Source organism: Saccopteryx bilineata, chromosome 1 (assembly GCF_036850765.1).
Source record: "Saccopteryx bilineata isolate mSacBil1 chromosome 1, mSacBil1_pri_phased_curated, whole genome shotgun sequence".
In the NCBI taxonomy this organism is placed as follows: Eukaryota; Metazoa; Chordata; class Mammalia; order Chiroptera; family Emballonuridae; genus Saccopteryx; species Saccopteryx bilineata.
This window is the reverse complement of record NC_089490.1, coordinates 288955040-288982815: the sequence shown is the minus strand read 5'-3', so window position 1 is coordinate 288982815 and position 27776 is coordinate 288955040. Positions and strand designations below refer to the sequence as shown.

Here is a 27776-nt window from a genome sequence, read left to right as displayed (position 1 = left end):
AATGAGTTTTGAGCTATAGGTACAGTAATATAACATTAAATACTCTATCATGCTCATCACAAAATTTACAATTCCTGTATTTAGATGGTGATAATTAAATGAGTATGGATATAGGGAATTCTGTAAGATCCAAGTGAATATTGGTAAATTAAAGATGAAAAAATTCTACATTATATCTTAAATATTCACACTAAAGTAGAAATTAACAGTCTATAAAAATAAAAATGATGGTACTAAAGATACAAATACTGAAAAGAAAACAGCCCTGAGTTTTGGAAAAGGTGGAGCCTGCTCTTAGCCATATGCCTCCCCCTTCAGTGCCTGGGATGAGCCAGGGATGATAGTAAGTCAGGACTGGGCACACGGGATCTTGTTCTACCTCTGACCAACTTGCAAAATTTGTCTACTTCAAAACCTTCTGTCTCTTTCTGATAGCATGAAATAGCGGTCACTTGTAAAATCATTTTAACACAGTGTTTCCCTGGATACTGGCACCCCAGAAGGTCATCTCATGCGAGGCAAGGTCCAGGCCTCATGTCAGGCAATCCCACAGGGCTTCTAAAGATTGTTGCTCAGTAATGACAAGAGGCCCTCCTGGTCATTGTGCATTCTTTCTCTCTTGCTTCTGGTCAATGTGGTGACACATGCCGCCCTGGGTTAGTCTTATGTTGTGCTTAACAAAGAATAAGATTCCTTGTGCCAATGAGATTTCTCTTCTTGCTCTACCCTGGTTCTCTCTATCCTTTTATGCTGTTGCAGTGTGGGAAGTCAAGAATGAGGCAAATACAGTAAAAAATCACACTCTTAGAACTGCAAGGATCATGGTGTAACTAGTCCAAGAAAAGTCATTGTTGAAAAATATATTGTTCTACAATTATTCTCTAAAATTCCAAACAGCAAATTAATATGTCCAGAAAAAAGATCTCTCCCATTTTTCTACTTAATCTAGGAAAAAATTGCATTCATTTTTATTATCAAATCGCAGGCACAAATCTCTCTCACTTTGAGAAAGTCACTGAAGGCCAATATTCATGGACAATGCATGAGAAATGCTGCAGATTTTATTAAATAAGTGACATTAAGGAACTACAGAGAAAAAAGATCTGTTCTTACACCTTAAATGACAGGGGTTTCAGCTGCGCAGGTCCTTTTATATGTGGAGTTTTTCAATAAAAACAGTTCTCCCTATTTTCTACCTTATGCATTCCATGGCTACAAACAAGCTTGCGTTAAAAATCATTATTATCAATATGAGGTGGGAAATCTTTGGTTGAGAATAAGAGAATATTATTTTAAATCAGGGTTGATGGAATCTAAGATTCAAAGTGCTAATTACTGTAGGGTCAAAGTTATTCACAGAATTTTGGACTGCAGGGAAAGTCAGAACCCCTAACCCCCAAGATGTGCAAGGGTCAAATGTATACTGTTTCCATACAGACTACAGAGAGCTATTGTTAGTAATATATTGATGCTATTTTTTTCTTGTGACAAAACATGTAAAATTAGCTGGTAATGGTACATTTGACTGTAAAGCACACAGACACAGAGATGGTTCTGGACCTGAACAGGAAGAGTTGGTGCCTGTACACTAAAAAGCATCTTTCTATGTACTGTTCAAGAAATAAGCAAACAAATACCTCATTTCCACTCTTATTCTCTGTCTTGTCATCATTGACATATCTCTGCCTCAGATGACCCTATGGATTTTGTCATACAGATTTCAATCATATTGTTTATTTAGAGAGGGACCCACAGAAATATCTGCCTGAACCTTGAATACCCTAGTGGTAGCTCCATAAAGGGCTGCTGTAGTCAGAGATCACCAAAGTCAGTAAAAATATCATTAAAAAGGAACTAGGAACTTGGAGGGCCCACCTGAGGTGGAGGTCAGCCATTTTTAATGCCATTTATCTATACAATTGTAAGATATTTGCTCCCCCAGTGCCCATATGCTTGGTTGTAAAACAGGAAAAGATAACCTCTGCTCAGATTCTAGTAAAATGAAAATAGAGAAACAAAAGACAAGGAAGGAGAAGATAAAGAAAAAGAAAGAAATAACTGCTGTATTGTGGTACCATGCCTGGTGGTGTGGGCAGCTTATGAAAATTAATAGTCTGGTGTCCTTCACAATTTATGACAGCAGACATGGGCACCTCATTTTCACCTGGTCCTGCTGACCACTGGGTTTTGTAAAGCTTCAGCAGTTGCTTTATTTGAAGCCATCTCCAAAGGTGCCCTGATCCTCAGCTCTCAACGAACTCTGTACTTTTACCACTATTTCTTCCTTTTGAAACCCACTTTCATTTTTTCTTTCTGTGCAAGATTCTTATTTATCCTCCAAGATCTACTTCAAATGTTGAAACCTTTGTTAAGAAAATGTACTTCCATTTTCTGGATCGGTTAATTTCTTCATCTTTGTGCCTCTGTGGAACCTCCGTGATATGACTTGCAATATTGTATTCCAAACATTTGCTTATGCATCAATTTTATCTTTGATTTTGTACATATCCTCAGGACAGACATTATATTTAATTCATTTCCCTACTGTATATACTTTGTACTCCATAGTTTGCTGAATAAAAATAAAATAAAATATGGACACAAAGCATGGAGAAAAAAATAAACTTAGTTCCTCTCTCTGGACCTTTCTTTTAAAATAAAAGAGTAGAACTGGAGGGATGATATTGTATTTTCCAGATAAATAAATATTAATATATGGTTCTAAATATATGCTGTTTTAATGCCAAGATAACTTTCCATAAATACATGTGAACAAAACTCCAGAAATATATTAACAATATTAAAATGCAAATGATTAATTTGAATAAATACATTTATATTGATATTAGGATGCTTAAGATTTCTTGAGGCACAAGTAAACAAAATGCAAACTATAGATGTTATTGTTCTTTAAATGAAATATAGAAATGCTTATATACTAGATTCTTAACCTGTTACTAATTTGTTGTTAGGAAAAAAAAACAAAAACAAACTAGTTTTAACATGTTTCCTGATCTGTGAGCTTTAAAATAAAGATGAAACATCAGTAATATGACATTAAAGCTTGTTAGTCCTATGTTTAATTTTCTAGTTTTACAGAGGGGTCTTCATTTTTTTTTTTTTTTCTGAAGTGAAAAGCAGGGAGGCAGAGAGACAAACTCTCGCATGCGCCTGATTTAGGTTCACCCAGCATGCTCACTATTGGGTGATGCTCTGGCCATCTGGAACTCTGCTCTGTTACAACCAGAGCCATTCTAGTGCCTGAGGTGGAGACCATGGAACCATCCTTAGCGCCTGGGACAACTTTGTTCCAATGGAGCCTTAGCTGTGGGAGGGGAAGAGAGAGAGAGAGAAACGAGAGGGGCAAGGGTAGAAAGGGGAAGAGTGGAGAAGCAGATGGGCGCTTATCCTGTGTGCCCTGGCCGGGAATCAAACTTAGGACTTCCACACACCAGGCCAATGCTCTACTACTGAGCCAACTGGCCAGGGTTGAGGGGTCTTCATTTAAATAGAGTTTTTCTTACACATGTGGAATCTATAAATCATTTTCTTTAAATAAAATTTTTCTGTATTTTTCTGGTTGATGACATTTACTTTATTTTGGTAATGGAATTTAAAATTGTCTATGAGCATAAAGATTTTTAAGAAAACAAATGTGACTATTATTTTAATCATAACTTTAAAATTGTAGAATTTATATTCTGTAGAAAATCAAGACAATTAACTATTGAGTGTCCAAAAGCAAAAATGTATATTTGTTATATAAGTAAGTGTTAAATATATTTATAGCCATAAATGTTTATTTTAATTTTCAAACAATTTAAAACAAATATTTTCAGAAATTAAAATACAGTAGTTTTAAATATAAGATATTTAAAATTATTTTTTGTATAGTGGCTTTGTCTTTAATTTATTGATCATATTAGAACCAAAATTTTGTTTTACAATGCACATTGTTTTCTTCTACTAATATATAACTTCACCGTGCATTTAAAAATAATGAAAGAGATACTCAAAATTCAAAAATGGCAAAAACTTCAATTTTGTATGCAAAGAATGTTTCTCTTAATTTTTTAAATTCAATATCTTATGTCTATTTATTCTTGATACCACTTTGATGTTTCTTTATATTTCTGTATTTTTAAACCTTGTTTTCCTTTTTTTCTATTTGATGTAATGAATATATTATATCTCAATTTTATTAACTTTACCTTATGATTTTATAATTTAAATGTAGTTTTCTAAGTTTTACTGCTGAGAATTAGAATATAGCCCTTTCTTTCAAAATAAAGAATGTAACATTTAAATCTTTATAATTGTATTTTACTATTTTGCAGTTTCTTGATACAATACAACCTTTATGTTTCTTCTCTTTCAAGAAAATGTAAATGACATTTATATTCTGTTTTGTATCTGTATTTAGAATCATTTATACTTATTTATTTCTTAAGTATCTGATTAATTTTGTGTGTTTGTGTGTGAGTGTGTGACCAATGTTTATGTCTATGAGTCAGATTTTTGGGTTAAGTGATATTCATCTGTTTATGTTTTCAGGATAGTGAAACATTATTTGCAGGGGAACCGGTACCAGTTTATATTTTTGTCAGTACTGTATGAGTATTCAAATTTTTGTGTATCTTCTCAACATTGGTCATTTTTATGCCATTTATTTTTGGCAACTTAGTTATAAATCATATCTCACTATGGCCTTAATGTGTTCTGATCTCATAATTAGTAAGTTTGGGCATCATTAAATATCTTTTATTTATTTATTGTTTAAAATAAATTGTGCAAGAACATTTAATATTATTGTAAATTTATTGAGGTGACATTGGTTTATAAGATCATGTAGGTTTCAAGTATACATTTCTATAGTACATCATTTGTATATTGCACTGTGTGCCCACCACTCAAAGTCAAATCATATAATAGCTTTTAAAAGTAATTTGTTTCCTTTTTTCCTGCAAACAACAGTTTATGAATTCGAACTATTTTTATAATAGATGGTGTTTTTCTAATTGTATATAATTTGGACAAATATTGTTACTCTACCTGTGCCTTGTCTTTCCTGATGCCTATTGGTAAGCAGTAGTTTGTAACTGTTATAGAAGTACATCAGCCTATCTTTGTATGAGTAAGATATCTTACCACTTCTCTAATAATTTCTTATCCTAAATTAATTAATCTATTTTATTATTTTTTGTTGACAATTCTATACTTTGATCTTTCACCTTTAAATGCTTGATCTACCTAAGGTTGATTTTGCATATAAAGTGAAGTTAGGGATGGTATGTTCTTAAAAAAAATTGAGATCAGATTTTTCAGTACCACTTATTGAATAGTCTATAAATCTCTACTGATAATTTCAATCAGCTCTGATGTATATCAAGTTGGCACATGTCTGAATGTGTGTATGTTTGTGTTTCAAGGCTCTCTCTTTTATTTCATTAATTAATTTTTCAATACCATAGCGTATATCTTACTTTTAAAAGTAATATATTTTATAAATCTATATTAAACAGAATAGAATCATTTCCTGTCAACTTCTTTATTCACGTCTTAGTTGTCTTACACTTTCTTCTTCCATATCATTCAGTATCAGTTTTAAAACTTCCTTGAGAAAACACTTATTCCTATTGCCTGGGATTATTTGAAATGATAAATTCTTAGAACAAAATCAATAAATATCTCTTTCACACTTATTTAATTTTTATTTAATAGTTATCATATAAGCTTTACAATTGCAAAAAAGCATTGTAACTTTTTCATTAAATTTATTTCTCAGTATATTTAATAAATATTTATAAGATAAAAGATTTTAAATTGCTTTCAACTTTTGTTGCAGGTCTTTTGGAATTCAATTGTTTAAACATTGTTCAGAAACTTTTTTTTTATTCATTTTACATTTGATGGATGATACTTTGAATTTTTAAAGTAAAATATATTCACATCTTCCAATAATGTTATGCTTCTTCCTTTATAATTAAATTAGTCTTGTTTCTTGTTTTTATTTTCTTATCTAATTGAACTATATAGGACTATTATGTTGTGATTTTAAACTGGAGCCATTGTATTTGTTAGAATCCAATCTTCAAAATTGTTTTGAAGTATAGATTGTGAGTTCTTTTCTACAAGAATGATTATTGTCATCTGGAAGATATCACATATCTTAATCCTTTTAAATTTAAATATTGATGTAAGAATTATTATAAACCAAACAAATAATGTAGATTAATTGCCTAAGATCAAATGAGAGCATGTCACAGACCACAGATTCTCAGATAAAGCTTTTTGTTTTTTAATTTTACATCTCTTGAAACAACAAGAAAGTCTCCTTGCTTTTCAACTTAGGAAAAATTATAGTTTTTGTAGATCTGAACTTTCCAGAGCCCAATTACTGATGTTCATTACAATTTACTGCCAACTCAAAGCCTCTACCCACAGAAGATTTAGCTTGTCTACAATACTTACCTTTCCATACTTCTCCTCCAGCTTTGCCCCTCGCTTTAGACACATTTACTTTTATTCAGACTCATTTGATAACTTAAAAATGTGTTTATGTCTTTGTTTTATGGTGGTTTTTTTTTTCTGAAGCTGAAAACGGGGAGAGACAGTCAGACAGACTCCCGCGTGCGCCCGACCGGGATCCACCCGGCACCAGGGGCAACGCTCTGCCCACCAGGGGGCGATGCTCTGCCCCTCCGGGGCGTCGCTCTGCTGCGACCAGAGCCACTCTAGCGCCTGGGGCAGAGGCCAAGGAGCCATCCCCAGCGTCCGGGCCATCTTTGCTCCAATGGAGCCTTGGCTGCGGGAGGGGAAGAGAGAGACAGAGAGGAAGGAGGGGTGGGGGTGGAGAAGCAAATGGGCGCTTCTCCTATGTGCCCTGGCCAGGAATCGAACCCGGGTCCCCCACACGCCAGGCCGACGCTCTACCTCTGAGCCAACCGGCCAGGGCTGTTTTATGTTTTTTAACTAATACATTTGTGTATTGTAGTAAAATTTATACTCTTCCATTTTATGTGAAATTTTAACATTATTTTAAATTATACCTATGACATTTATGATACTATCACTCCCCTTAATTCAGACACATATTTTTATCTTATTCTGTTGTTTGAGTGACTTATCTCATATTTTGTTTCATTTGGCTTATTGTCTCTTTAAAGTTTTAACTGAGGGAAAATACTTGGATCACTTTAAAATATGTCTTCCTTTCTTTCTTTAACACACTATTTTTCTCAATATGTCCTGCTTTTTAAGAACTCTATCTTTTTGTATTGTAGAATATTTCCCAAGACTCCAGATGCATTTTGAATAAATAGATTTCAAATCACACGAAAAACCTTGCAAAAGGCTGTATATTTCTCCTTGATGCATGGCTGATGCTTGGATGTACTAGGATCTGAAATGAGAAATCCGCTGATGCTTTTGTCCATCACTGCTGTGTTCATTAGTTAGTGCAGATTTTAAGAAACTGAAAAATGCTGTAGGGGCAAACCTGTCAGTACTTTTTTTTTTTTTCTTGCATCAGTAACCAACTTTCCCTATCTGGTTTCTTATTTGATTGAACCTCTTTCCCCAGTAATAATCAGCTCCATCAGCAGATAACCTGCTTCCTGCAGGTGTCTCATTGCTCAGGTTGTGGATTGTTGGTGGACATCACAGTGTGACTGCTTACAAAGTTGTGGAAACAAAGCCTTAGTTTAAAGGAATTCTAAGTACAGTGTTCAACAGGTGAACATCAGTTCCTCAATCATGTTTTTGTGGGGGAAGTATTTTATTTTATTATTTATTGTGTTAACATAGGTTCAAGTGTCCCACTCAATATAACATCCTCACACCCCAACAATGTACCTCCCATTACACCCCTTTTGCACACTTGTCCCTGACTCTCTACCACCCTTTCTTTTCCTTTTTTAAATTTTATTGATTTAATTTATTGTGCTTACATAGATTCAAGTGTCTCACCAAATATCTCTCCCTCCCCCCACCCCCCGTGTTCCCCTTGATATACCCTTTGACCCTACCACCCCAACACCCTCCCCCTTCCCTTCAGAATTTGCTGTCCTGCTCTCTATAACGCTGTGTTATGAATATATAATTTCACTAATCTCTTTCCATCTCTGATCCCATCCTTTCTTCCCCTTTCACTCTGACCGCTTTCCCTTTGGTCCCTTTGATCCCTTTGGTCCCTTTGATCCCTCTTTTTCTGGTGATTTCATTTGGTTTGCATTTTTCTGTCTTGCCATTTTGTCTGTGTATAGCCTCCTCCTTTGGGTGTGTTGTTTGTGTAGCTAGCTGAGTCTATGGTTGGTATTGTCTGCCTCCAGTATTCTGTTGTGTTGTTTCTAGATCTTCTTGGGTTGGCATCAGCTATTGTTGGTAATTGCTATGGGCTACTTGTCTGCTGTCACTGTTCTTTTTGCTATTTGTGTCAGCGTTTTCTATGTCTTAGTTGGGTCAGGTGTGAGGAGCCCTTTTTTAAGACACCACTCTAACAAGTGTTGATAAGACCTGAACTGATGCTCTATGTATCTGGCCACTTGATGTGCCTGCTTCAGACCTCTCTGGCTGGAGACTGTCGCAGACCAATGGGGATCACTGCCTATGACTGGCCCTTATCGATTTTTTTGGAGCTACAGGCAATCCAGATCTTGTAGCTGCCTCTGCTGGGCCCCATTGCCATTTTAAATATCAGCTGCACTCCTAGAATAGCTTTTATCTACTCCTGGCATGGGAGAAGTTCATTTAAAAGTTCAGGTTCCCCTGAGATCCACTTTCTACCACCTCTTATTGCTGGCTACTTGTTGGACTCAGTACTGTAATTCCGAGATTAGGTACGGTATTGAATGTGGCTTGTCCCTTACCCTTAGGTGTCATTCTATCCAAACTTTTAATTTTATTTTATTTTATTTTATTTTATTCTTTTTTTAGCCCTCAGATGAGGTGTGGTCACAAGAGTAGAGTGGGAGTGGCCTCTTTGTTTCCAAGGTGTGATCTGTCAGCAGGCCAGCCACCACCACTGCTGCTGTGTTGGGCATTCTGGCTCGGGCGCTGCCAGAGCTGGCCCACAGCCACAGCCGCTGTGGCTTCCACCACCGTGGGTGGGCTTGTGTATATGTGCATGCTTGGGCTGCAGCCATGGATGCCCCAGCCTTCGCATCCACAGGCAGGCTTGCTTGCCTGCTCTCAGACCATCCAGGTCCCTGCTGTTGTGTCCACCACTGCAGGCCCAGCCATGCTCCAGCGAGTACTCAGCAGCATAGGGGGGGTGGTGTAGCTCAGACCTCAGCACTGAATACCTGTGTCCCTAATGTGCTCCCTGCTTCTAAGCACCTCTTTGCTCTGACTGGAGCAGGAGTGCCTCTGATGGGCATGGTAATTTCTCCTTTTTGCTGGTGTTGCTGCTCCCAGGAAAAATGGTCACTTTAGATTTGGGGAGTGACTCAGTACAAGGTTTAGGGTGGCTGTCCCTCAAAGTGTCTCTCCCTGTACCTCCGAGATTATACTCTCTTCTGGCAAAACCAGTCCTCTCAGAGCTCCCCATTCCTGGAGCCCCAGATAAGTGGCTGTGAATAAGGTTTTCTGTACTGTCCCTTTAAGATAGAGCCTGGGTCTGAGAGTTCTGTCTCTTTCTTGCAAACAGTATCCTGGCTCTTTTCTCAGCTAAATACTGTCTGTACACATCTTCTAGGCTCTGAGGCTCTACGCTGGGGCTCCGGTCCTGGGGCTAAGGATCTGCAACTCTCCGGGCAACCCACCCCCACTGAGAGAGTCCCTCCAGGCCACCGCTCACTCCTGGGAGTGGGGCAGCCCTTTCCATGTCTCTGCCTTTTCTACCAGTCTTGGTGTGGTTTCTTCAGTGGTCCTTGGTTGTAGAATCCTCTTAGTTTAGTTCAAAGTTGGTTTTTCAAAATGATTGTTCTTAAAATTAAGTTGTAATCCACTTTGGTTCTGGGAGTGGGCGTTGGAATATCCACCTACACTGTTGCCATCTTGTTGCCCTCTACCTCCTTTTCCTCTGGGATTTATTGTTCTGTTGTCTGTCTATATCTATGTGTTATGTATATATAATTTGGTTAATCTCTTTACCTTCTCTGATCCTGTCCCCCTCATCCCCCTTTCCTCTGATTGCTGTCCTTCTGCTCCCTGTGACCCTACCTCTGCCTCTATTCCTCAGTTCATCATGTTCATCAGATAGTTCCTCAATCTTTTAATTGTATACATAGTGTGATTTTTACCAGAGTATTGCACCTATTTTTTTCAAAACATTTTGAGGGGAGTAAATTATTACACATATCTTGGGATTATACTTGAAATAAGTACATATTATCTCTTTTTTTTTTTAAAGATGGTCCTAATTTCTTTTTTTATTTTATTTTTTTATTCATTTTAGAGAGGAGAGGGAGAGACAGAGAGAGAGGAGAGACAGAGAGAGAGAAGGGGGGAGGAGCTGGAAGCATCAACTCCCATATGTGCCTTGACCAGGCAAGCCCAGGGTTTTGAACCGGCGACCTCAGTATTTCCAGGTCGACGCTTTATCCACTGCGCCACCACAGGTCAGGCCATATTATCTTTTTTACCAGAGATTTGTTTCTGATCTCTTTCCCCCCTCTTCAGTGTTAATACATGTTTTTCCTTGTCTTCCAATCCTTTTCATTGTTGTAGGCACATTAAAAATGATATTTGTGTCTATTCCCAAGTTGTAATTGTTGCAGCGAATCCTTTTACCCAACTTTTTTTTTCTTTTACCCAACTTTTAATAAAAATTGTCCTCAGCTAGTATTAGTTCTGCGTTTTCTACCTGAGCTGAAATGCTATCATGAATTGTGCTCTTGCAAACCGTGTTTACTCAGAACTAGTGCCCTGGGTCTTGTTGAAGCACAACTGCTACTTGTTTTTGTGAAACTTCCGTCAGCTTACATGTTTCTGGTGCCATTTGTTTCATTGCTGTTCATTTTTATCTCTGCCCCACAAGAAGGAAGTAGGTTCATTATAAGGAGGTTAATCTTCATGCCACAAGTAAGTAGAAGAACATGAAAAATGTGTATCTAATGTTTTGATATACCCCCTGCACCAATAAAATGGATGTCTGATCTTAATGTTTTGTCACCTATGAGACTTAATTAACTAAATATGCTATTTCTCCTAAATAGTGGTGTCTGCTTTTATTCAAATTCACAGTGCTAGCCCATTGTGTTTTCAAATATTTATGTATGCATAACTCATTTTAGTTACATTGATTTGTTTTTGTAATTGTTCCTCTTGAATGAGTTAGGTATGATAGTCAATTCTGATTACAATATAAAAGAAAGAAATCTTCATCCTGCCTATCTGACAACATGCATACTCAACACACACAACAACTCACCACCACATACATTTATGGAAACACATTCACATAGAAACATCAAAGTAGTTAAAATATTTTCCAGTAAGTTATTATTAAAATTACTATTATACATTTAATAGTTGAAATAGTTATGCTGAACAGTTAGTTGTATTTGCATTTTTTCTGAGTCAAATGCTTTAAAAATGACAATTGTTTTACAGATTTGAACAAAGCTACATTAAACATTCTTGTGCATATCTCTGTGCCTATCTGAAAACTTTGTCTAATATGTGCAGACAAGAGTGAATTGTAAGGCCAAAGATTATCTGCATTTTTATTTTTTTACATTTAATTTATTGGCATGACACTGCTTAATGTAATTATATAGGTTATAAGTACCAAATTCTACAACACACCAATACATTTTTCTTTTACTAGATATTGCCAAATGCTTCTTCAAGCAGTTCTATCAGTGTTCACTTTTATCACTATTTGAAAGTTTCCATCGCTCCACATACTTGCTAATATTAATAATTTCAGCCATTCTATTTAATTAATTTTTTGCCAGTCTGAGTGTGAAATAATATGTCATTGTTGTTTTATTTTGCATTATTGCCCTGATAATGGCTGATGTGAAATCCTTTTTTTATATACTCATTGGAAGTCTTAGTTCTGTTTCCTATAAATCTTCAGCTTGTAACATAAATTTAGTATTTTTATTTATTATCAAGTTCATAATATAATCTATACTCTTAACTTGTTCCATTGTCACTTCTTAACTTCTCATTGTCACTACTATAGTGTTTCAAACACTTCTAGTTCAAGTGCCTTACAGTACATAACCCCAAAGGCTCCACTTCCAAATACCATCACACTGGGCTAATATTAAAGTTTTAACACCTAAAATTTGGGAAGACACAAATATACAGTCTATAACACCAAATAACAAAAATATACATAATTTGATGGTTTTACTTTTAGAAAATAAGTTACCTCATATGGCTTATTACACTAACTTATTATTATACATATATTTACACTCAGTTTTTATGATAAAATAATGATAATCACTTATAAATCATCTGTTTGCCATTTAGTTATAATGGCTAATATATAGATATTTATTTAAATTAATTAAATAAATGTTTTTAAGTTTATAGAATTGATATAACTTGGAATTTCTATCTTTTAAAAAATATATAACCAGTTGAAAACTTGGACACATAATGAAGATGAAACAACAGAAAACAATTTTTTCTATTAAATAATACATTTCTCCATGTTCCTTCTATTGTTTCAATGTCTGATACTTAACAAAAAAGTGATCAGGAAGCTGTGGTTGTTATAAACACATTATTTAAGGTTCTTTTTCTTTTTTTCAAGCATGATGCGCTGTAGTGGGAATTAATGACAATAAGTTTCCATGCAGTTTAATGAAGACACATATTTTCTCATTTATGTGAGCATCATTTTTATATTTACCCCAGATATATAACTCAGATAAAAACATCTTAAACAAAAATGTAATGTGTGATTATAAAAATGCAGTCTATTAAATGCAAGATATAATGTATTTGAAATATCATATAATCTGAGATTATAGTTCAAGTTTTATATAAGATAATGTTTAGCTTCACATAAATAATTATAGATATCTGTGTGTACACATTAGTATAAATAGATATATTTTCTAGTTCAGTTCGAAAAGCTTAGAATCAATTATACTCCAGTAGCATGGAGCATACTGCTTTCTAATATCATTCTTCAATAAAAGGAACCAGGGACCTTGAGGTACTGCTGACTTAAATCTGAGGCAGGGAATATGTACAATTAGCATGAACTATTTTGTAGTGGCAGAATGTAAGGAATTGCTCAATAAAAGAACTACTGTGGTATGTCAAAATCTCACAAACCAAATGAAAAAGCTCACTAAAGCCAAAGCTGGAACAATTTGGGCAACAAAATAAATAGTGTAGTATTTGATTATAAGCAAAATGCAAAATGATATCCATGAGTTCACATTGATATACAGAAATTACTGAATAAGTGAGTGAACAAATGAATGAATATATAAACAAACAAACAAACAGATGGGATGAACAGAGAAATCTGTCTTGCAAAGGAATTTCAAATCAATATTGTAGAAATCTTTTTTTTTTTTTCCTGAGGAGGCAAATTTTAACTCCCAACCCCTGAGAGTGTGCTGTGTTTTGTGACTTATATCTAACAATGCATCATAGAAGGAAGAACAAAAGTCATGCTGGTGACATGCACCTTCAATATGAAATGCTAAGAATGACACTACCTCTGTGGTCTTCCTCCAAAAATCAGTCTGATGAAAAAAATTAGGCCTTCCTCTCTCATCCCATCTAATCATAAGACCAAAATAAGGCAAATTTTACTTGAGGGACATTCTGATCATTACTTCTTAATATTCTCAAAAAAGAGAATTCTGAAAAAAGAAAACTCTGAGAAATTGTCACTGTTCAGAGGTGGCTAAGAGGACATATGAAGACTAAATTCAATGTGATCATAGGAACCGAAAATGGACAGCAGGAGAAAATTAATGAAATCAGAATAATGTTTATCAATGTTTCTTTGAATTCATACATCTAAAGTATCAAAGTTGTTACAAATGGACAATTGAAGTGTAAACTGCTAACAATAAAAAAAACTGGATGTGGGGTATACAAGAATTCAACTGTCTTTGCAGTTTTAAGTAAATGGAAAATATTCTAAAATAAATATATTTTAGAAAAAAATAGACATTACAACTATGGGTATTTTTGTCTTTGCAGTTGTGTTTGGCTCTATTTGGGAATATAGTCCATTTGGAATTCAATATCATTTTGGAGTTTTAAAGGATGCCAGACTTCTTAAAGGTAGGTGACATTTCATATATCTTCAAAATATTTGCTTTTAAGCTTTTAATAAATATTTCAACATTTAAAATCATTTAAAAATTTTTTATTTTTAAAGATATTTTCATTAAAATTCAGAATACTCAAATATTTGTGTATTTATGGGTGGTTGATAAGATTTGACAGAACCATGAAACTTAAGTTATCATTGCTTTTAGCCAGGATTCTATATTTATGAGCTTCTTTACTGTATTCTGTATTTTTCTCACTGTTTCAGTTTACAAGCAGATTTGAGAAGACCTAGTGGGTATGTGGTTTTTAAAGACAGAAATTGATCTTTACCTTTTATATGCTCCTTTTATGATACATTGCCTCCTCCCGCATAATTCTTGGGTTTTATTTTTGTTAAATCAGTTGGATACATCTCACATCAAAGGCAAATCTCAGATGAAGTTCTGATGCAGGAAAGAAAGAGAGAATTTCACTAATTTTCCTGACTTTATTAATATTATTATAGTAGAGTTTCATTAAATTACTTCTTGGACAAGCCAAAGTTGCAGGCTGTATTTCCTTTGCTGATGGCAGGAATCCAAACCTTCACATTTAAAAACCTACAGTTAAACTTCTGGTGACAATAATTAGAACACTGCCTTGACACCATCTGGTCTTAGGCTGTACCAAAAGAAACTTCATATTCTCAGTTCCCAATCAGGGATCAATAAAGATTAATCATTGATACAACAGCTCAGAAATATATGGTTGAAGAGATAAGGCAAACATGAGGTTAAATGAATGGGGTTTTATGGAACTTGCTGTGATATTTGTTCGAACTCTCTCCACAATCTTTTCTTTTTGTTTTTACATTTTATTTTATGATACATTATTCAAACTATATTATGCTTTAATCTAGTTTTATAACATTACCAATTAATTTCAAATAGCAGATTTGACTTAAAACTAAACAAATTTCTGATAACAATTTTTAATATTTAAAGTTTGAAATCAGTTAAGCATTTTATATTTCAAATGCTGCTGCTTTCTAATCTGTGGTGGCATCTATCCATTTTATCTTTCAATTTATTTTCATCAATAGTCAGTCTTTTCATGTAGAGAATATCTTTCATTTTATGAAATCTTTACATTTTTATAGAAAGTTGGATTAATCTTTAAATTCTTATCTTGAATATTTTTGGAGTGATGGTTTTATTCCATATAATATACTCTGATTGACAGGGTAAAAGAAGTTATCCTTTAAATTTAATTCTTGTAACTGGCAACTTGCTCTTCTTACAAAACCATGATTTTGTCAACCAATATATTATCTGTGATACAAATATCAGTAATAAAAAATTAATACCATGCTATTGTAATTATTAACTCAGGACTTTGCACCTTTAAAAGAAGTGCAGTGAAGCTTTAAATGTCCAAAGATCCAAATAAAAAAGCACACTTCACAAACATCCTTTGGTTCTCTCTCTTTACTGTGAGGAAAGATGAAACAACAATTATAATTGTATGAGTTCAATAATTGTTTTACATAAGAATGATTTAAAGATAATAACTTGAGCCCTGGCCGGTTGGCTCAGCGGTAGAGCGTCGGCCTAGCGTGCGGAGGACCCGGGTTTGATTCCCGGCCAGGGCACACAGGAGAAGCGCCCATTTGCTTCTCCACCCCTCCGCCGCGCTTTCCTCTCTGTCTCTCTCTTCCCCTCCCGCAGCCAAGGCTCCATTGGAGCAAAGATGGCCCGGGCGCTGGGGATGGCTCTGTGGCCTCTGCCTCAGGCGCTAGAGTGGCTCTGGTCGCAATATGGCGACGCCCAGGATGGGCAGAGCATCACCCCCTGGTGGGCAGAGCATCGCCCCTGGTGGGCGTGCCGGGTGAATCCGGGTCGGGCGCATGCGGGAGTCTGTCTGACTGTCTCTCCCCGTTTCCAGCTTCAGAAAAATACAAAAAAAAAAAAAAAAAAAAAAAATAAAGATAATAACTTGAGAGGATAAATTTAAAGAAATTAGGGTGTTTTCTTGTACTCAATTAAGGGAAAGTTCAAATTAATGCAGAAGATCTTTGAAAAATATTGTTTTCCTTTTAATATAAGGTTGTTTATAAATTTCACATATGAAAATAGACCTGAAAGTAATCTCAGTGGAATGATATAATAAAATAGAGATGGATCTCCAAGAATACTGAAGTTAGTGTCAAGCCAAACAGGATTAAAATATGACTTTTATTGATTTAATTTTGAATAGAGTAATACTCTTTGATCTGTTTAAAATCCCACTTCTTTCCATAAATTCTTTTATGAACAGTCAAAAAAAAGGAAAAATTATTTGTCCTTAAAAATTTAAGAACATTTACTGTTTGTTCTACTCACCACTCACTTATCACTTATATACTCACGATTGCCTAATAAGTAATTAAATTAATTTATTATAAATCATGTAAAAAATTTAAAAACAAAAGAAAGAAATCATTCTTTTTTCATATGGTCAGACAGCACTAATTATTTTTAAGGTATTTTATTGTTTTAACATGAAAGATGCTATGGTTGCAAAAAAGTTGGGATGGGATTTCTTCTGCATGTTGTGCTTGAAAAGGAAGGGAAAACCAAAAAGAGAATGGATTTTAAAGACAAATGAACACAAATATGCAGAAGAGAGTGTACATGTATAATGGGCATGAAGAGATGCAGTATTGTTTCATGTTTGGTGAATTTTAAACTATTTTTGAGTTAGGAATGCAGTCTATATCAAATATGGAGAGAGCTGATAGATTAATCCAGATCAGCCCAAATGATGAAAAATGTTGAATAAAATTCAAGGGTATATCTGGGCTATGGGTTTTATGTTGTCTGTGATATGGAGCCATATTAATTGTTTATTTTTTAATGCAGTGAAAAAAACTGAACATAGCTGTGGATGTGTTTGTATGTGTGCACACACGTGTGTGTAAAATGATGATTACTGGCAATGTATTGGTATTTGTTTTTACATATGTTTTTCTAGTTTTTTGGAAGTTCTAATCTTATTTCTATAATTTCTTACACAATCATTTATATGTAATCAGTATTCAAAAGACATTTGCTTATTTAGAGATAGATGTAAATAATTTAGGATTTTCACTAAATCAAATCCTTCAGCAATCCTTTCATAATTTATTGTGTTATGACAAGGAGTGAAGTGCAGTCACGAAAGGAAATGTGTGGAAATGAACACAAAGATTGACACAGAGACAAATAAATTTAGGCTCTATAATTTTTACAAAAATTTAAGTCTCTAAGGCATGGTATGATGTCAGGTCCTGACTCTCAGAGAGTATGGCTCTTGGCAGTGATGGTGTAAAGAATAAAGTTGATGGCAACACAGGAAGAACACAGATCTCCACCAGCAGTGGGTTTGAGCATTGCTGGTGTCAGTGCTCACAGCATCCTGCTAAATTGACAATAAGATTTTTAAAAATGAATTGCAGAGCCACTTGTTAAAAAAAAAAAAGTACTTTCGGCCCTGGCTGGTTGGCTCAGCGGTAGAGCGTCGGCCTGGTGTGTGGGGGACCCAGGTTCGATTCCCGGCCAGGGCACATAGGAGAAGCGCCCATTTGCTTCTCCCCTCCCCCCTCCTTCCTCTCTGTCTCTCTCTTCCCCTCCCGCAGCCAAGGCTCCATTGGAGCAAAGATGGCCCGGGCACTGGGGATGGCTCCTTGGCCTCTGCCCCAGGTGCTAGAGTGGCTCTGGTTGCGGCAGAGCGATGCCCCGGAGGGGCAGAGCATCACCCCCTGGTGGGCAGAGCATCGCCCCTGGTGGGCATGCGGGCGGGGGGGCGGGATCCTGGTTGGGCGCATGCGGGAGTCTGTCTGACTGTCTCTCCCCGTTTCCAGCTTCAGAAAAAAAAAAGTACTTTCTAAAGCATTACTAAAAATTAATTTGAAATTTTGTCAGCGTAGTTTTTCCCTGATGGGTTATTGTTTGCATTGCAATAAACAATTCTAAAGAAAATAAATGCTGAGATAGTTCTAATTTTTGGTAATTGTCAAAGTTAGTCATTTGAGACGTTCCTGTTAGGATCTTACAATGGACTTGTCATTGTGAATTATGAGTTATCATCTATAAGAATAATAAACACAGAAAAGAATGGAAAATACAGTGGGAGTTGATTCTTTCAGCTTGGACTCTGTGAGGCTTCTTATTCAGAAGAAAAAAAATTTCCAGTTACTCATCATTGCTGCAGGCTTCTAGAATTGTGAAAACAGATTTACTATACATGATATCAGTAGAAGAAAAAGAAAGCCTAAAAATGATACTCTATTCTGTCATGAATTTTCCTTTATGTAATTAAAAAAAAATTTAGTCATTGTTATTTTAAAGAACAATAGGCCACGGGATGCCCTCTTCTTATAAATTTTATTGAATTTACTGCAACGACATTGCTTAATAAAATTATATGGATTTCAGGTGTACAATTCTATACTACAAACTTGTGCACATTCATGGACTCAAAGGTCCCTTTTATGTGTCTTTCTTTCATGGCATATAATTTTAGTTAGTTTTAAAGGTTACCTTTTTTGTAAACATAAGGAGGGCATTCCTTAAATAAAGAATACACATATAAATAAATGAAAGATTTTGCTTTCTAGCTTTAAAGTAATCCTGTATATGTCACGCTGCCTTGATGTTATGTGACAGGTCATAATCTAGGTCCTTGTGCTACCATTCAGGTCAGCTTACCATTCCTTCAGCACATAAGCAAGTTAAAATGCATATGGTCTTTGTTTTAGAAAAAAATCCTGCTGGAGAGTTGAAGAGAATGCTCAGTTATGGTCTATGGGACAAGAATCCATAATTTACTTTGCAGATGTCTGTGTAATTTAAGCAGCAGGCAGAACAACCACACAGTTGTAGCTGCTCTGGGGAGAGGCTACCAAGAGGCTCATAAATCATGGAAAGGATTAAACGCAATGAGCATTCATCTTCTTAACCTCGTAAAGGCAATATTGGAAAGCCAAGGATTAGAAAACAGAGAGTACATGGAATCTTTGTGCAGGGAGGAAGTCCAAGAGTCTTTAAGGCTTCTTTCAATTAGCATGAATCTGACATTTGCAAGTCAGCAGAGTATAATTTCTAAATTGATTTTAAAAAGTCTCCTTCCACAGCAAAATAAATTGAGTGATAAGATATATTTCTAAGGTATATTAAAAGTTGAGTCATGTTATATAAAAATGCTAATCATTTTTCTTAGATTAAAATGTTTCTTCCTGGACAGTATATGTAAAATAACTTTAAAATATCCAAACCTTAGAAGAACTTTTTATTTAGCTAAACATGTTTAAATAGTGAAATGTCATGACAAAATTCTATCTTCAATATACTCAGAGGAAGAAGAAGCAGACAGCTGGGTCTCTCATCTAACATTTAGTAAATAAATGGCCTGTTACTAATTGTTTATTTTTGAAAAATGAAAAATTATTCTCATCAAAGGTCTTTAGCTGCAAATGAATAAATTGTACACAGTAAGAGGTTTCATTTTTTCTTGAAGATAGGGAATGTTAATCAAGTTGTAAAGCTTTTGAATGTACTAACTCAGTATTCATTTATGTTGGGTTCATGAAACAATTGAACTTGGCAGTTTGATAAAAACACCAGGATAGTACAGAAAATAAAATCACTATTCATAGATAATTATGGTTAAGTTAAGGAGACACCATAGATCTTAGTTTCTGATTACCTAGTTTAATAACAAATATCCCTTGGCAATGATTCTTTTAATATAGCCAATACTTATCTATTTTAGTTAAGTGAGGTTTCAGTGCAGTTAATCCAGAGTGGCAGATAATTAAAAGTATATATTTATATTTGACATCAAAATGTATTTTGTGTTTATATTTGAATATGATTTCATCTGACATTTTAGAAAGCGAGAATTGCCCCATATTTGTAAATAAGCAGAGTACCATCGCAGATCATGTAATTTGGGCTACTTCTGCATTGGGTATACCCTAATCTACATGCTATTCTTGGGACATATAACCTTTATGTCTGTTTACAGGGAAATGTTATATTTCTCCAGTTTATTTCAAATGTCTTTTTAGTCACCACTTTTCCTACCTGTGGAGAAAGTGATTCAATGCCACATCAATTTAGCTAATGATTTCAGAGTAAAAGTTAAGCTGTGTTATACTGTATGTTATGCATATAGTTGTTCTTTTATTAGGTTTCTATCAAAATGTATTGCTTTTACCAGGAACAGTTCAAGAGAAGGAGGGCACAGAACTCTGAGACTCAGCCAGGCTTCTCTGCCACCTAAACCAAGACTGGTCTGGGTCAAATATATGGGGGAACTTATTTTGTAATTTTGGACAAAGGACTAAATCACTTTGACTTTATAATAACAACTATTGTTTAACACAAAATCTTGGCTAAAATAATGTGCTAAAAAAGCTATCATTTAAAAAGCTAAATATTTGTGTCTATATCTACATATCTGTATAACTTTTAAAATAATAATTAATTGGAGAAAATATGGATATATGTATAATAAAATGAAGTTTATTAGCATTTAAATGGTCCTTTTTATTTCAAATGCTTCTGTAAAAAGAGTGACATAAAGACAAAAAATAATTCAATTTGACCACTTTTTTTCTTACCAGTGTTCCTCTATTTTATATGAGAAGGTATGAATTATAGATTTATGGGTTAATTTACTCAAAATAGTTATTGAATGTTGATGCTGACATTATAATGAGTAGAATAAAAGCAAACAAATTCTATAAAATTCAAATTATAGATAAATCAGTTTATAGAAAATGATAAATTTTGTGCAGAAAATAAGCTGGAAAAATAGATAGAAACTTCCTGAGTTGTAGAAGAAAGGGGGAACTTAAGTTTTTGCCAACTTAAAAACATAGTGAGAGTTATTTTGTGTGTGTGTGAGTAACAAAGACAGAGAGAGGGACAGATAGAGACAGATAGACAGAAAGGGAGAGAGATGAGAAGCATCAATTCTTCACTGGGACACCTTAGTTGTTCATTGATTGCTTTCTCATATGTGCCTTGACCCAGGTGGGGGGCTACAGCAGAGCGAGTGACCCCTTGCTGGAGCCAGTGACCTTGGTCTCAAGCTAGTGAGCCCATACTCAAAGCAGATGAGCCCATGCTCAAGCAGGCAACCTCAGGTTTTCGAATGTGGGTCCTCTGCATCCCAGTTTGATGCTCTAACCACTGCACCACCGCCTGGTCAGGTAGAGAGTTCTTCCCAATAAAATAACATTTGAGAAGACTCGAAAGAGATGTGGAAACAATCTGTGGAAGTATTGAAAGAAGAGCATTCCAATGTAAACTACACATTTCAAGATGCTGAGGTGGAGGTATCCTCTAGTCTATATGCAAAAGCCAGAAAGAAGACCAGCATGGAAGAAGCTGAAAGAGGGACTATAATAAATGAGATTTGGTAGAAAGCGGGTCTGTGAAACAGTCTAAGGACTTGGCTCTTTCCTGTGAGTGAGACTAGAAAGCACTGGAAAGACTCAAACAGAACAGTGTCATGATGCATTGCAGCTTTTAAGAGGACGAGTCTGGCTGATGTATTGATGATCCAGCGAAGGGGTACAGAGGTGGGTTCAGGAACCCTTTTTAAGACTTTACAACAACCCAATGAGCAATGCTACTAACTGGGAACAATGATGCGGCAGACAAAATGGTGAGAAATAAGAAGACTGAGATGTGGTGGCATGTTATACGTGCAATATGGGAGAAGGATAGCAGTCCCAGGAGGCACCAGGATGTCCAGCGTGAGCAACTGGAGGACAGTTTTGCCACTAACTGAGCATGTGAAGTCTGAACTGCCTTTCAGCATCTAAGAAAACAAGGCAGTTGAAAATATACAAAATTTGGTGGAAAGGTTACTCTAACTCTAGTATATGAATTCAGTGGCTTTTGATCCATATGCTTTTTTTTAAAATAAATTTTTATTAATGTTAATGGGGTGACATTAATAAATCAGGGTACATATATTCAAAGAAAACATGTCCAGGTTATCTTGTCATTAAATTATGTTGCATACCCATCGCCCAGAGTCAGATTGTCCTCCGTCACCTTCTATCTAGTTTTCTTTGTGCCCCTCCCCTCCCCCTTCCCCTCTCCCTCCTTCCCTCCTGCGTCCTCCCTCCCCCCACCCCTGGTAACCACCACACTCTTGTCCATGTCTCTTAGTCTCGTTTTTATGTCCCACCAATGTATGGAATCATGTAGTTCTTGTTTTTTTCTGATTTACTTATTTCACTCCGTATAATGTTATCAAGATCCCACCATTTTGTTGTAAATGATCCGATGTCATCATTTCTTATGGCCGAGTAGTATTCCATAGTGTATATGTGCCACCCACACACACACACACAATACTTCCTACATACGGGTTGCTTTTGTAAAATTCTTAAAATTCAATCCTCATAACAAGTTTAAGAGACAAGTACTATTTATATTACCCTTGTTTGGCAGATGAAGAAAAAGAAGCTAAAAGAGTAAATTAATGTTTTCCAAGATTGCACAACTAGTGAGTGGCAGAAGTGACACAGAAACTTTAGAGTACAATGGTTCCCCTTTAGTTGCTGGGGATATGTTCCAAGAACCCCAGTGGATGCCAGACACTAGATAGTACCAAACCCTGTATATTCTTGTTTTTTTTCTTATACATATATACCTATGATAAAGTTTATTTTATAAATTAAACAGTAAGAGATTGACAACAATAACAATGAATTAGAACAATTATGACAATATACTGTGAAAAAAAGTTACATGAATTTGGTGTTTCTCTATCTCTCTTTTCTAAAATACTGTATCTAGAATTTCCCATTCAATTTTTGGGGGCCAAGGTTTATCATGAGTAACTGAAACCACAAAAAGTTAAATTCTAGAGAAAAGGGCTTTTCTACTGAAGTGAATAATCTAGGTTCAGTCATTTCTGATGGTTCTAAAAGTCTGTCAGTAATGTGTTGTGCTTCACACTCAGTGGTCTGGAATCCACCATCTTCATTTCCTGATAACATCCCTGTACATTTATAAGCAGTCCCTTTGGCAACACTGACTTTCACCAAGTCTTACTACAATCAAGAATTTATTTATGACTTTTTTTCTTATTTCAAAACCACTCAGAATTTTTACAACTTTTTCTTACCAACACTTGCTGGGCATAGTTCAATGGTGTACTCATTTCTTTTTTAAGAGTGCCTTATAACATCCAATGGAGCAGCTAAAATATTGGAGAAACAGAATATTTATGCGCAATAGCAGTTTGTTTTTAAACAATTTGAGACTTTTATAATATTTTAAAGCAAATAGATATGTATTAGTAGTTCATGGCTAAAAATTCATACACTCACACATTTATCACAGACATTTCAAATCACCAAGGCAAGATTGTAACAAACTGACATTGGTCAGAATAAATCCTCATTATTTTTCACTACTCTTCTCAGAGCATGCAAACACAAAGTCAAAAAATCCAATTTTTATGTCATCAAATTAAAATGAATTACATCATTCACTACATGATTAAAATGTAGTGTCTACTCCAGTAGGCTGTTGGGTTGCCTGGACAATTTGGGTACCAATACTTAGATGACTTCAATGTGACACCAAATTGTAAAAGTTACAAGCCTAGGCTTTTTGTTGTATTGTCTAGATTCAAATCCAGAATAGCCATTTGTCAGTAGTATGACCTTGGACATGTTATTTAACCTCACCATGCCTCATTTTCTTTAACTATAATATAGAGTATTATAGATCAGAGTCATGTGCATCCCACAGGGTTGTTAATAACAATCATGAATTTAATATTTATGTATACTATTTAAAATACTTAGAACAGCATCTGACTTGTAATACACCAATTTAAATCGTTTTTAATAAGTCAGTTGTGTACTTCTTTGTTTGATAATTATCATTTATTTAAAGAAATGTGTTAAGACAAACATCTATTTATAATGTGTGTGTATGTGTCTCCGAACTTGTCAAATTCTTTTCATAGCAAGACTTCACTGCTCTATGGAAGCTGACATTTAAACTACAGACAAAGCCTGACCTGTGGTGGTGCAGTGGATAGACTGTCCACCTGGATGCTGAGGTTGCTGGTTTGAAACACTAGGCTTGCCCAGTCAAGGCACATATGGGAGGAAACTACTACAAGCTGATGATTCCTGCTTCTATCCCCTCTTTCTCTCTCCCTCCCCATCCCTCCTCTATCTAAAAATAAATAAATAAAGTTAGAATACTTGAGTTTGACCCTTTAAAAAATGGACAAAGAAAAAAACTATAGATAAAGGTACTTAGAAACATTAAATTATTTGTTCAAGCCCCATAACCGTGTTAATGGAATTAAAATCTACAAATATATAATACTTTTTTTCTAGCTTTTTAATATTTTTCTCCTATTAACATAGTCAATGTTCAGTCAATGTTCAAAGATTCTCAATGAGCATTTTAACTCCCCAACCCCAGCACCTACACACATATTTCCTTGAAAAGCAGTAGGCTCTTTAAAGTTTTTTGCTGCATATGATGAGACAGATGGAGAAATTCATTTTTTTAAACATGATATTTATTCCGTCTTTTCATGATGTTTGAAATCCATTCTTTCTCTTGCCCTTAAGGGCTGCCTGTCATCTAAGCACAAGTTTGAAACTAGATAGAAAGCATATGCCGTCCTGTGTGTCCCCTGGGTCTGACAGAAGTGGTGAAATATAGGATAACTGCTTCTTCAGTTGGGCAAACGGGGGTTTCCCTTTTGCATCTGGTATTCCTCCCAGAGAGCAAGATGCTACATTGTAATCTTCTGACAGTTTAATTATCATCGCATTTCATTTTATAACAATATGAGTCTTCTTAAACTTGGAAATATTAAAACTTGACATAAATGTCTCCGGGGTATAATTATGCCCTAAATTGAATTCTCTAACCTTATCGCAGATTACTTCTTATGTTTCCAGAGCATTAGGCGATTCCAGTGATAACTTTATTGTGACGTTACATGTCTTACAAGGCTTTTCATGATCTGTTCTTTGTCTGTAGTTTTATTTAGAGATGCTCTCCACAGTGTACTCCGTGTTAAGCCATGGACGCTACGCACGCTCCAGGTCTCAGCCACCCTCCTATGCCCTGCAGGGTGAGCATGTGCTTCCACTCTGTCCAGAACTCTCCCCCTCTCCCGGCCACCTTCACATGCATACCTTCTCATCCTGGACCAACATCACAAGTTGGATGTCACTCTGTTCCTTGTCCCTTTCTCATCCCCAGAATCTATATCACACTCCTTTTTATTTGTCCATCTCATTGCATTGGTTTACTGGATCTTTGTTTGTTGGTATCTGATGTTAACATGCAGGTTGCAAGTACCTTGGCCTCATCTCAGGCCCTATTTTTACTCTGTCCAACGGCCCATTTTCAGTACAATGTATTATTTTTCTTTTCTATTTTTAAAGGAAGAGTCATATTCCTTTCCAGTCACAATTTGACCTAATTTACAGACTACCTTACTGGACACTAATTCAGGGAAATACTAAATTTTAAAAAAGATTACTCTAATTTAGAAAAAGAGAACCTACATCAGGGGTCGGGAACCTATGGCTTGTGAGCCAATTGTGGTTCTTTTGATGGCTGCATCTGGCTCGCAGACAATTCTTTAATAAAAAAAAATCTTAAAAATATAAACCATTCTCATGTATTACCATCCATTCATTTCCTACCGCTCATGTTCATGGTGTGGGTGGCTGGAGCCGATCACAGCTGTCCTCCTGGACAACACCAAATTTTTATTGGATAATGCATAACGTACACAGATCATTGTGAGGTCAGAAAGTAAACTTCACTCCTTTTAATCAAGTAGTCAGCTAGCTAATTGCAGAAACCCATTGACGAAGAAGATGGCTAAAAGAAAAAAAGATGTGGAGTATCGTACTTTTCAGCAGGAATGGACAGATTAATTCGCCTTTGTGGAGAGAGCAGGTTCTGCAGTGTGTCTAATATGCAATGATAAAATTGCATCGATGAAACGGTCAAATATAAAGTGGCACTTTGACACACACCATACTACATTTGCATCGAAATATCCAGCCTGGGACAGCAGGACGAAAGTATGTCAAGAGCTACTGTGCAGAGTGCAAGCTAGTCAGCAGCAACTCTGTGTTTGGACCCAACAAGGTGACTGGAATTTGGCTAGCTTTGCTGGTGCTTTAGCAATTGTGAGAAATGGAAAGCCATTCACAGATGGGGAGTATGCGAAAACATTCATGTTTGATGTTGCCAATGAACATTTTGATGACTTTTCAGATAAAGACAAGATAATCAAATGACTAAAAGAAATGCCTCTGTCAGCAAGAACTGTCCACGATCGTACCATCATGATGGTAAATCAAATTGAGGCAACACAAGTGAAGGACATAAATGCAGCACCATTTTTTTTCTCTCGCTCTGGATGAGTCAACAGACGTAAGCCATTTATTTCAGTTCAGTGTGATTGCAAGGTATGCTGTCGGTGACTACATGAGGAAAATCTTGCTGTTTTGCCTATGAAAGAGGCAACAAGAGGGGAGGATTTATTCAAGTCTTTCACTGAGTTTGCTAAAGAAAAAAAATCTACCGATGGATAAACTTATTTCGGTGTGTACTGATGGTGCTCAGTGCATGGTGGGGAAAAACAGAGGATTCGTAGCGCTTCTTTGTGAACATGAAAAGAGACCCATCCTAAGTTTTCACTGCATCCTACATCAGAAGGCACTTTGTGCTCAGATATGTGGCAAGCAGCATGGTGAGGTTATGTCACTGGTCATTCAGGTGCTCAACTTTATTGTTGCCCGAGCTTTAAATGATTGGCAGTGTAAAACACTGCTGGATAAAGTTGGGAATAATTATCCTGGTCTGCTTGTGCACAGCAATATGCATTGATTGTCAAGAGGGAAGGTGCTCAGCCGTTTCGCAGCTTGTCTGAGCGAAATACGAACTTTTCTTGAAATGAAAAATGTCGAGCATCCTGAGTTAGCTAACATTGAGTGGCTCCTGAAGTTCTACTATCTCGTGGACATGACTGAACATCTGAACCAGCTCAATGTGAAAATGCAAGGTGTTGGAAATACAGTCAACAAGCAGTGTTTGCATTTGAAAACAAGCTGGAAGTCTTCATTGCCAACATTGAAACAGGTTGTTTACTACACTTTGAAAAACTGGGAGAGTTTAAAGATGTGTGCACAGCAAGTGACCTTGCTCAACATCTTGATCTCCAGCAGCTAGCGGGTTTCACATCTAATCTCCTGCAGTCATTCAAAGCGCACTTTGGAGAATTTCGTGAGCTCTCCCATCTTTTTAAGTTCATCACCCATCCACGTGAGTGTGCAATGGGCAGCGCTGACCTGAGTTACATCCCTGGTGTCTCCGTCAGAGATTTTGAGCTACAAGCTGCTGACCTGAAGGCCTCAGACATGTGGGTGAATAAGTTCAAGTCACTGACTGAAGATTTGGAAAGACTTGCACGACAGCAAGTCTTCCCATCACGTACCACACACTGCAGTGTGTGAGTATTGCTGTACTGACAATGTTTGGCTCTAC

General features: G+C 35.9%; 1 protein-coding gene across 3 annotated transcripts in view; it reads left to right on the top strand.

Annotated features, from left to right (window-relative positions):
* The window catches only part of CDH12 (cadherin 12), a 978939-nt gene that overhangs the window by 331507 nt on the left and 619656 nt on the right, over positions 1–27776 (top strand). For all 3 annotated transcript variants that reach the window (XM_066244110.1, XM_066244099.1, XM_066244105.1), the window contains exon 2: positions 14131–14214. The gene's annotated coding sequence lies outside the window, so the exon portion shown is untranslated. The remainder of the gene's footprint in view (positions 1–14130; positions 14215–27776) is intronic.